This window comes from Limulus polyphemus, unplaced genomic scaffold, assembly GCF_000517525.1.
Source record: "Limulus polyphemus unplaced genomic scaffold, Limulus_polyphemus-2.1.2 Scaffold1954, whole genome shotgun sequence".
Classification (NCBI taxonomy): Eukaryota; Metazoa; Arthropoda; class Merostomata; order Xiphosura; family Limulidae; genus Limulus; species Limulus polyphemus.
Window position 1 is genome coordinate 82,369 of NW_013667564.1, and position 10,688 is coordinate 93,056.

Below are 10,688 nucleotides of genomic sequence, written 5' to 3' on the forward strand. Positions count from 1 at the left end.
AGGCGGCGTGACAATGGTCACGTGACCCCTTGACGCAACAATAATTATAAGTGAAACTAAGTTTATTATACGCCCTCGGCCTAAAGAGGTCTGTTAAAAGCATAGACGTTTATCACAGAACAGAAATCATCATGTATTTTAGAGTTAAATTTAATGGTAATATTACATTATTATCTCATCAATATAAAATAAATCAATGTCTGTATTTTGATCGTTATTTATGATAGTGGGCACAATATATTATATTTTAATTTTGTCCTTCATGGTCATACGTTATTGTATTAGGCTTAGCTCTATTTAATTTTAGCGTTACTCGCTTGTTGTTATTAGTGTTAAGCCTTAACTTAGAACTTTGATAGCGATAGGCCTCCCGTTCAGCTTCGGTTGTAGCAAGTAAGAAATTCTTGCATGTACTTGATAATGAAATAATTAATGAAATTAATTTAGCATGTGCTTAATGAGGTACACCTCAATAAACTAAACAATAAAACCTAAAATAACACTGTTACCTGAATTCAATAATTAACTCACTGAACATATATAAATTAATTATATGCTTACGGTTTAATCATCTAAAGCTGACGATGCATTAGAAACCAAAAGGCCTAAAAGGTGTGAATCCGAAATAGCCAATAAAGAAGAATGTATAAAACAAAATCCACAAACATCCAAATGTTAAATACCATGAGCACCAGCTCTTTAACTGTATTACCTTAAAGGTTCGGCTGAAACCTCCCCCCCCCCCTCGCGTAATTGTGTGAAATGAGCCACTGTAATACTACTCAGCAAGTGCGAAGAACATCTTGCTCAAAAGTATACATAGAGACCCTTTACAAAATAGTTTTTCACAATTTATTATAGGTACCACATCGAGCAAACACAGAGCGCTAACAGCATGAGAACTAGTGCTCGAGTCCCCCTCCCAAAAAAAAAGTGCTAGAATGCACTATATCATTTCAATAGCAGTTGAAAATTAAATACACATAAAGTACCTTTACCATTGTGTTTTTTTTAAGTTAATGAAAGCCAAAACAAACAAAAAAATTACCAAGAGAGAAAAATTAAGGTAAGTTAAAAAAAATTGATTTTTTTTTAATTACTGAAACTGAAAAACTGTGGTTAACGTTCGGAAAATATATTTTAATATTTTATCCATTGTTATTATCATACCATCGCAGTAGGTGTGTGTTACAAGGGCAAAAATAATAATAAATCAATACACGTCCGGTGCAACAAACCAAAAAATATATATATATATACAGTACGGTCTTGCCGTTTGCTTTACCAAAGTGTATTGGGTCATTTCAAAGAACGTGAATGTTCATGTATATATTTGCTCCTTCCTCATCCGGTGTTTATTGAGCCTAAAAAGAAATATAGATATAATCACACCTATGTAAAAATGTTGCACTCGCACACTCAATACATTGACAAAAATAACAAAAGTTTCATTCTGTTTTATGCTCGGACTACGTGATTTGCTGTCACAACATCCCAAAACGAGGCAACATTCCAAAGAGAGGCTACGGCGATATTCTTTGATGTATTTTCACATTTGTGTGGTCGGATTTGAATACTATTTTTCATTTATTTTGTAAATTATATCTCGATAGCTAGACCTGTTAATTATAATAAGAATTATTCGTAAAAACGTAAAAAAAGTTTTTAATAAACTAAACAATACAAATATTTGACAGAATTTTTAGTTTCGCGTCTTCGAGTAAATGTATACACAAATTACTAAACAAACCTAACTGCTGTGTCCATCGCGGGGAATCACACCCCGAATTTTAGCATTGTACGTCCGCAGATATACCGCTGTTCCGCCGGGGAACGAAGATTGAATAAAATATAAGTAACAGAGTTTCCATTATTTAACCAAAAACTGTTTATTATATGAAGAGAGATATTATGAATAAGTTTTAATTTTTGGGCGTTACTTTATGTAGCAGGATTTACATTTATTAGTTAAAAATATGTATTGATATTAATTGTATCTTTTTTTTTCTTTGAGACGGCGAAGAATTCTATGTCAATGCCAACTGTAGTGTCATACATATCCTGGATTATATTAAGAAGAAAATATGTTGTGACAAGCAAGGTAAGTACACAACGTATTGTTGCGTGGGCGAGGTCACGTGACTAGTATCACGCCACGTCCTTCTCAAACCTTCGTGAATTATCGGGAGACTACTATATTGGGGGTAGTTTGGTATATATGAGATGGTCACAACGTGACGGAACAATGAGTAATTGAACTGCAGTCAGAGAGTGTGTAATTGAATGAGTATTGTTGAAGTTGAGCACGTGAGACGTTCGTTGTTATAGCGTGTGTTATAGCGCGACTGTTGAAATTAAGTGTATCGCAAAGTTATATTCAGAAAGAATAAACCAGTTTTATTTAAGAAAGGACTTGTGTCGCTAAAGTTTCGTCGGAACGAAGTTACGGAAAATTAACTAACAAATGGCGACGTAACAGTATATTATTAGAAAATACGACTTAAATTCTGGTTAAAATAAGTTTTTTTATTTAACCAGCATTTCGATGTAGTAATGTCGAGGTTAAATCAAGAGAAAGCTACATAATCTCTACAAAAATAGAGGACCTTTTATCTATAAGGGCAAGTGTAATGGAGGAAGGAAAGAGAAGAGACATCATAAAAAAGTTTGAATTAAAAACAATTCGATGATTATCAAATGCAAATAGCTATTACGTTGTAAAGTAGGATAAAATAATAAAAAGTTTAAGGGAATAACATGTACTTAAACAAAAAATAAATAAAATTAAAACGAACTTTCATTGAGTTTGTTTGTTTGTAATTAAGCACAAAGCTACACACAATGGGCTGTCTATGCTCTGCTCACCACTAGCGTTGTACGTCCGCAGACATACCTCTGTGCCACTGGGGGGGGGGGGCTTTCATTGAGGAATAATTGGATTGATCCGGACATCCACGTACGATAAGCAGTACAGCCGACGAAACGACAAGGATGGAATAACACTAACGAGTCTGCTTTCCTCAAAGATCGAAAAAAATGTGGTTCCCCCCTTCCAAGAAGAACGGAAGAACTTGGTGCTTTTAATTAATCTGCTTGCTGAGAAACTATGGTATTGTTTGTTTTTGAATTTCGCACAAAGCTACACGAGGACTACCTGCGCTAGCCATCCCTAATTTAGCAGTGTAAGACAAGAGAAAAGGCAGCTAGTCATCATCACCCACCGCCAACTCTTGGGCTACTTCCATAAAAACAAAGAAAATGTGATCTGGAGGTTCACAAGTCTTTGTAATTAAGATTAGTAAGAATAAAGAAAAAAATAAAAATAATGCAAAGTTCAAATTGACACACATTTATAGAAGTTAATTACCTTATATTAAAACAAGTTTGGCGTCATTACTATCTCTGTCGCTACATCCGGGCATGCCGTATTAGTCTATCTGATGACCAGCGTGGAGCATAGTTTCCATTGCTAAAGGGGTTCGAGTCCCCGTTCCACCAAACATGCTCGCCCTTTCAGCCATGGGGACCTTATAATGTGACGGTCAACTCAATCTCACTATTCGTTGGTAAAATAGTAGCCCAAGAGTTGGCGGTGGGTGGTGATGAATAACTGCCTTCCCTCTAGTCTTGCATTGCTAAATTAGGGACGGATAGCGCAAATAGCCCTCGTGGAGCTTTGCGCGAAATTCAAAACAAACCATTGCAAAAGACAACGTCCTAAGACTCTCATTTCTCCTTGTGTCTTTCCATATTACGAGGACGATGGTTCCAAAGTGCTCATTTCAAAAGTTCGATCGTACATCCATACGCACTGCGTCCAGTGACTTGACCAGTTTGTTTTCGTATTTAATGTGGGCGACTTTTGCCTCTGCCCATTGTGTTAGTGGATTCTCAAATGTTACAAGACGTCGCACTACGTCTAGAATACGATTTGTTGTAAGTATCTTTCTCGATGGTCCTGGTGCCCCAAGTTAATCTACGTCCATTTGTTTTCCAATGTCATTAAGTACAGGGGATATCCCTGTCTTGGAAATTCTAAATTCTTGATCTCAAAATATCTTTATGATCTAAATGTATGATTAGCTTGCATTAGATAGGCTGTGGGCGATTACGTACCTTTCCAAAAAGTGATAAATTTTTGGTGGTATCACACAACCTTACAGATTTCCAAACGATGTATTTCCCTCTGAACTTTATATTGGCTGTGGTTGTAACGTGACTTCAGCAACTGTTGTTAAAAACTTAAATCATGAACAACTCCTTTTGGTCAGTCAATTAAAGTTTGTCCTCCGATTCCCCGCGGTGGACACAGCAGACAGCCCTATGTGACTTCGGCAACTGTTGTTAAAAACTTAAATCGTGAACAACTCCTTTTGGTCAGTCAATTAAAGTTTGTCCTCCGATTCCCCGCGGTGGACACAGCAGACAGCCCTATGTGACTTTGCTCTAAAACAAACTAACAACCAACCAATTAAAGTCATGAAAAAAAAACAATTAATTATTGAAAATTAGACCCCTAAAAAAACACCATTTACTAATAAAGTTTTTCTGGTTTATGAAGTTTGATACACTTAAGTCCTCCGGTGGCTCAGCGCTAAGTCTGAGGGCTTATAACACTAAAAACAGAATTTTTTAAACAAGCGGTGGGCAGAGCACAGATAGCTAGCTATTGTGTAGCTCTACGATTAAACACAAACAAAAAATAAAAACTGTTCTGCTGGAAACATTCCATGATGGAAATTAAATCATAAAAAAATTAAAATGATTTTAGTTAAATAATGAAATTGGCCACAGTGGGTGTATAGGAAGAACCGCTAATATCCATCTCAAGGGTCTAAGAAGTTAAACTTTAGGACGTGAGCGAGTTAACCTTTTTTTATATAAAATAAAAATACATTTTAAATCACATTTACAGGGAAGTTGTTGCTGTCATAGTTTTAATATCTTCATTTAATTTTGTTTTTATCCGTTAGCAACTCTGGATTTGTGTGACGAAAACGGAAATCTTAGATATCTTCCAGATTTGCCACCTCACGCGGTTCCACTTCCAATTTTTCCACAAGATGGAGTATTTATTCCAATTATACTTGAAAGTAAGTAGATGAAAAACGCCGCTTATAAAACGTCGGTGTATGTATATATATATTCAAATGCATACCTGTATGAAGACGTTTAAAGTAACATAAAAAATACATTTTTTTAAAACTAATGATGAGAGGGAAGGGAGCCAATCAAAATCACTCTACCATCCACGCTAAGGGACTGACTGTCACTCTTATAAAACACCCTCATCTTAAAATGCGGGAAATGGTTTGTGGTATCGAACCTGGCTCGCCAGCTCCGTGATCCCGAGCTCTACCACAGGGCCGACCTGCACACCCGGCCTTGCTCGCCTGCTCCGTGATCCCGTGCTCTACCACAGCGCCGACCTGCACACTCGGTCTGGCTCGCCAGCTCCGTGATCCCGAGCTCTACCACAGGGCCGACCTGCACAAAGCTACACAGTGGGCTATCTGTGCTCTGCCTACCACGGGTATCGAAACCTGGTTTCTGGCGTTGTAACTCCACAGACGTACCACTGTGCCGTTGTGGGGGCGATGTTACGTATAGATCCCATATACTAGTATAAAGCTATACTATACGTAAGATTCTTATATTTCAGTACTAAATCAATGAAATCTGATATTTTGAGAACGTTTACGATTTTACTTTGAACAACCTTACCCACAGCTTTAATATAGCTTGGATATAATATAATTTGTAGTTCACATAATAACGTATTATTCTAAGATCTGGGCAACATTATAATGGTGCATGATAACGTATTATTCTAAGATCTGAGCCACCTTAATAATGGTGCGTAATAATGTATTATTCTAAGATCTGAGCAACCTTATAATGGTGCATAATAACGTATTATTTTAAGATCTGAGCCACCTTAATAATGGTGCATAATAACGTATTATTCTAAGATCTTAGCAACCTTATAATGGTGCATAATAATGTATTATTCTAAGATCTGAGCAACCTTATAATGGTTGATATTTGATGATGGATCTCGTACATATATTATGCTAGATCTCATTTGTTCTCTGCTGTAACCAAGGTAACGCCAAACTTTGCGATATCGAATAACAAGCAAAAGTACCCGTCCCCAGTGACAGGAAAAGCTGAAGTTAATCTATCAATTTAAATTATTTCATGAAGTTTAAAAAGGTTAATTGTGTTGCACTCTTGGTTTCACTCAGAGCCAAATCTCTGAGCTACTTATACCATCCACCACGAAAAGTAATTGTTGAACATTTCAGTCATGTTAAGAGTCACTCAACAATAACATACGGTAAATCTACATTTATATTGTTTAAGTTACGTCACATTTTAAAATGTGAATGATAGTGAGATTAATTCCTAGCAGTTTAGTGTATAATATCCTGCTTGTGAAATAAAATTTGGCATCAACATTATTCATGTCTGTTCTCCCGTCATTTCAAAAGTGAATGTTCAGCTTTGCCTGCGTGCGCAGCTTTTCAAACGCAGGCCGGGAAACGGCCACCGTAAATGGGAGACATACGAACTCTCGGAGAGACACCACGATTCGCAATATATACATAAGAATTGAATTCAGAATTCCCCACTCATAAATATATTAAAATGGGAATATTTCGAGCTCACTGATAAAACAAAACTAGTGAAAAGACTGTCAGCCTTTATCTAAACTACGGAAGTCAATCTGTAGCTAAGTTATTGTAAGAGGTCATCCTTTAGCTAAATTATTGTTGAAGTTATACTCTAGCTAAACTATTGTTGAAGTCATTCTTTAGCTAAACTATTGTTGAAGCCAGTCTTTAGCTAAACTATTGTTGAAATCAGTCTTTAGCTAAACTATTGTTGAAGCCAGTCTTTAGCTAAACTATTGTTGAAATCAGTCTTTAGCTAAACTATTGTTGAAATCAGTCTTTAGCTAAACTATTGTTGAAATCAGTCTTTAGCTAAACTATTGTTGAAGTCAGTCTTTAGCTAAACTATTGTTGAAATCAGTCTTTAGCTAAACTGTTGTTGAAGTCATAGTTTATCTAAACTGTTGTTGAAGTCATAGCTTATCTAAACTGTTGTTGAACTCATCGATTAGGTAAACTATTGTTGAAGTCAAAGCCTGAAGGTGCTGATAACGGTTTCTAGCCGTGGTCTTTTTACACTGTTGGTTGACGAGTTTCTTAGTTTTTAAGTAGTTTCTTAACTTCCAGCCAATAAGATTCAGTTTTTGTAAAATTTACAATAGTAGTATAATATATTTTAACCAATAAGAGAGAAGAAAGACTGGAAACAAACCACTTTAAATGTAACGACAGTTCAAAAGTGATAACAAATCGACCTATTATAATATTAAGTAACAACAGGCATTGTTATTTCACGGGTTCATTTCAAAAAGCAAGATAAAAGTCCACGGTAATCTCATATTTACACTGTCGCAACCATGTGATAAACACTTGCTTAAACTGTAAACAAGCATAGCGAAGTTCACGAGGAAGTTATTTGTAGAGGCAAAAAAACATTTATTTCGGTTATAAAGGTTATCACCACAACCATGCGACACACCTGTGTCTTTATTAAATTCCTGTAAACATTTCACAGCGGAGTAGGAAACGGGGGGGGGGAGGACTGTCCACCCACTTATTAACCCATCAAAGTAAAAAATTATAATTATTACTCTCAGGAAAAGCAGGAGAATGCTTAAAATTTAATACAGTGTTCAAGAGCTTTCCCCCTCACTGTATATGTCGTGAAATTAAAACCATTTCCTGCTTTAATAAGAACAGAAAAAAATGTTGGTTCAAAACAGGAACTTCGTACAAACCTTACTGTACTTGTCGTTATTGCTCTCACCAAGCAGCATGAGCGCCACCTGTAGAAAAAATTGTAGGGGGAATTGTGAGTTTATCGACAGCTGTGGGAGGGGAGGAGGTAGAGTTGCGAAACTAAAATTAGGTAATTCTTTCACTGCCACGTTTGTAGATAAACAACTCTCCCAGTGCCAGATTTGTTTTTAGACGCGCAACAGAATAAGACTTCAAACTGCTAAAAGTTAAGGCCTTGCCGTATCTTTGCAGGGGTCGCTGCTTTCAAGTGAATGAGAAGGGGGACATACCCCCTGAACGGGATGCCAGTTAACCCTAAGCTAACAGCTGGTGCATTTATATAGCTTGATGTAGATTGAAACAAGTGTTTCTTTGTTTGTAGTTAAGGACAAAGCTGCACAATTGGTTATCTGTACTCTTGCCCACCACGGGTATCGAAACCAGGTTTCTAGCGTTGTAAGTCCGCAGACACACTGCTATGTCACTGGGGGAGGGGTCTAAAATATAGGAAACAAGTGAAATAAAGTGTTTTGTTTAAGAACATAACATCGCGCGGGTCAGTTTCAGACCCATCTATGTAGGAGTCCAAACCAAGGACACAACAACATCGCGCGGGTCAGTTTCAGACCCATCTGAGTGGGAGTCCAAACCAAGGACACAACAACATCGCGCGGGTCAGTTTCATACCCATCTGAGTGGGAGTCCAAAGCGAGAAGCCACAGAGCCACGCTGCCCCATTCTTTCTTCAGGGTGTATAAAAATTCCAAGTTCACGTTTGGTGTTCCACATGGGGACTCTGGTTTGCACCCATGGAAGTGTGAGAATGAGTAAACAAATACAGACAGTTAAACTGAATCGTGGTGTCTTTCTGATTCCTTTTGATATAACTCTGAAGTTATGCGGAGTTTTTTCCAGAATGTGCGAGACAGTAAGCGGTATTAATAATTCGTAGAATGTGAAAAAAAAAAGGTTCACAGAGTTACGCTATTTGTAATAATAGCAGAAAGTTCAACTCTTGTTGGCCTGGTGGTTAGGGTGTTTGACCCAGTCTGCGGGTCGCGGGATTGATAGCCGTCACCAAACATGTTCGCCCTTTCAACCGTGGGGGTGTTATAATATTATGGTCAATCCCACTATTAATCCTGGTGTGTTAACTAGCTTTCATCTAGTCCATCACTTGAAAATTACGGACGGCTAGCGCAGATAGTCCTCGAGTAGCTTCGTGCGAAATTCAGAAAGTAAACAAACAACTCACTGTATTTCCAGTTTCTTATTTTACTTTCAATATCTGTTTCTAATGTAGATTTCAGAGGGGAAATGCCCCTCTCGCTATTACTAGCGGACGTTGAGCTGTTAAATTTCCAGTACATTAAGCTCTGGGAATTATAACCGTGTTAGAGAAACAAAAACACGAATCTAAGATCGAGCTGGCTGATCTTTACATAAAGAGGAATTGTACATCATACACACACGTGTGTGTGTCTATTTCAACATACTCTGAAACTGAATCCAAGCTTGAGGTAGTATTAGTCATATATGTACTAGACGCAAAAAACAACAACAACAACAAAACGTTGAAATCATAAAACGTATACGTCTCCAGACATTTTCCCAAGAGTAATATATATATATATATGAATATACGTTCATGTATGCTCACAGGCAAAGAATATTAGCGTGTGTTATTTATTTTTTAACCTTTGTACAGCTCACAGACATCCTATGTTCTTATTCTATATTACACCTATATTTGCCACAAAGAGTTTATCATGCGCAGTGACGTTATGTGCACGTGAATTATTTTCACCATGAATCACACTGCATCGTCACCAGCACGTGATTGTTTTCGTTCTTCTTACTTGTGTGTTTTAAAAATACACGTGCACATCTCCTCTGTCGAGTTTATTTACCTATGTCGGCCACTTTCCTGACAGTTCACCGACTGTGTCAACATCGTCCTTTCGCAGTTACGATATGCAGTACGAATACCTATATATATATATATATATTCATGTATTTTTACCAACCCGACCAAAAAAAAAATAATGGTGGAAGTAAAAAGACTACGATATTAATCACTCCAATATATTGTTATTATTTGTATTATATTTATTTGTTCACTTTATAAAACGTTTAACTTTGAAATTTTTCTCCTAATATTCTTTTCTTACCGAATAAAACAGATTTCCTGTAAAGCCCAATGAAAGTTATAAGCTGTCAATGATCTTTGTTTTATTTGGTTCAACAAAGATATTAGTGCAGCTATACAAGTGAAGCAGTCAGTATCTCGTTGAAAACGTCAACCTTTAAAATGTGGTATTCAAGTCCAACGATGTCTGACAGATAAAACTGTCTCCCGGTGAGACCGCGGGAAGTTTATAGGCTTACAACGCTAAAATCCGGGGTTCGATTTCCCGCGGTGGATTTGGGAAATTTATTACAGAGAATGATTTCGAACCCAGACAGAATTTGTTTTTTTTCTTTTTTTTTTTAGAATTTTACTAAAATGAGAAAACAATATGCACGGTGAATTTGAGGCCTTAAAACCAAACAAAAAATTAAATCCATAAATAATATTCAAGGTTAAAATTGGTACACAATTGAAAACATTTTATTTAGGCCTATCTACGGCCTACACGTAGAGTCGTCAGCTTTTCGAAGGTCATAAATAAGGCCTAAATAAAAATGTTTTTAATTGTGTATCAATTTTAACGTTGAATATTATTGATGATTTTAACTTTATACACAAGTGCCAAAAGACAATAATCAAACAAAAAGGGTTGAAAGAGTCCACACAAAGCTTCAAAACTGGAGAAATTCAATTTTTACAGT